The sequence below is a fragment of the Chiloscyllium plagiosum genome, chromosome 27 (assembly GCF_004010195.1).
Source record: "Chiloscyllium plagiosum isolate BGI_BamShark_2017 chromosome 27, ASM401019v2, whole genome shotgun sequence".
Taxonomy (NCBI): domain Eukaryota; kingdom Metazoa; phylum Chordata; class Chondrichthyes; order Orectolobiformes; family Hemiscylliidae; genus Chiloscyllium; species Chiloscyllium plagiosum.
This window is the reverse complement of record NC_057736.1, coordinates 42,384,504-42,385,754: the sequence shown is the minus strand read 5'-3', so window position 1 is coordinate 42,385,754 and position 1,251 is coordinate 42,384,504. Positions and strand designations below refer to the sequence as shown.

Sequence of the window (1,251 nt, the reverse complement as noted above, 5' to 3'; positions counted from 1 at the left end):
CGGAGGTGGTTGGGTGGAGGGTGATGGCGGGGGCGGTTGGGTGGACAGTGATGGCAGGGATGGTGTGATCGTCAGTGGCTGCGGCCATGGGGGGTATCAGGGTGAAGTGACATCAATGATTGCCTCTGCGTCTGGGTGTATCCAGACGCCAGGAGACGGTTCTGGAAAGTTTGAGGAAACCTGTTTCTGGAAGGAAGTATGTGAAAGTTTGTTTAACTTACGTTCTTTTATGTCCGATGCAGTAGAGAAATACCGTTTGTTGAGCGCATACATCCTCTTGAGGATGTAGTAATACGGAGGGCAGCTACAGGTCTGGGAAAGTGTGGCTCTGAGCTTTCACCCTCCCGGCTTATTTTTCCAAAGTCCAACAAACTTTTACTTTCATCAAAAACTATGAACAATGAACAGGATTATACAAAAATTAAGAGTACAAAGCATAATCGTGAGTACATAAATCTGTTTCTATGAATCAATATCAAATATGGAATGACATACAAATGGCAATTATGGGATGGCATGGTGGCTATCGCTGTTGCCTCATAGCACCCGGGTCCTAGGTTCGATTCCACTCTCGGGCAACTGTCCATGTGGAGTTTGCACATTCTCCCTGTATCTGCCCGGGTTTCCTCCGGGTTTCCCCCCCCCCCCCAGTCCACTGATGTGCAGGTCAGGTGAATTGGCCGTGCTAAATTGTCAATAGTGCTGGGTGCGTTAGTCAGAGGGGAATGGTTTTGGGTGGGTTACTCTTCGGAGGGTTGGTGTGGACATGTTGGGTCCAAGGGCCTGTTTCCACACTTTAGGGAATCTAATCTAAAAATGCTTTCAGACAAGATCTTCGCAAAAAGAAAATGAAATACTTTGATGCCATAATAGAATGTGTTGAGTTCTAGAAAAAAAAATGGTAATTAGAAGTTCCTCCCTGGGCAGATCTAACCAATACGTGCCAGCGAATTTGATATTCGGCAATCTAACTAATTAATTCCAACTATTGTCAAAACTAGTTGATGTAGAATGCTTAACAATAAACAGCATTTCTGGTGCATCCGGTGGGTATAACTGTTTCAGAAGGCATTCCCTTATTTTTTGGTTAGTTTCGTTTACCACAGATTTGTGTAAATGCAGAAGTGTGGACGTCGGGCTGAGCCTGGGATGGGGGAACATGGGCGGTGTCAAAACTCCGGGGAAGTGGCCTCGGGAATGAGGGTGTGGAGTGAGCCGAGCCCTACAGCGGCCGGAGAGAGAGGGAGAGCG

The 1,251-nt window shown here is 46.9% G+C and overlaps 1 protein-coding gene and 1 long non-coding RNA gene across 4 annotated transcripts in view; one reads left to right on the top strand and one right to left on the bottom strand.

Moving 5' to 3' along the window:
- map7d1a (MAP7 domain containing 1a) overlaps positions 1 to 1,251 on the top strand; it is a 205,093-nt gene that overhangs the window by 60,438 nt on the left and 143,404 nt on the right. The window lies entirely within an intron of this gene.
- The window catches only part of LOC122563747, a 17,092-nt gene that overhangs the window by 14,812 nt on the left and 1,029 nt on the right, over positions 1 to 1,251 (bottom strand). The gene's annotated exons all lie outside the window — the stretch shown is intronic.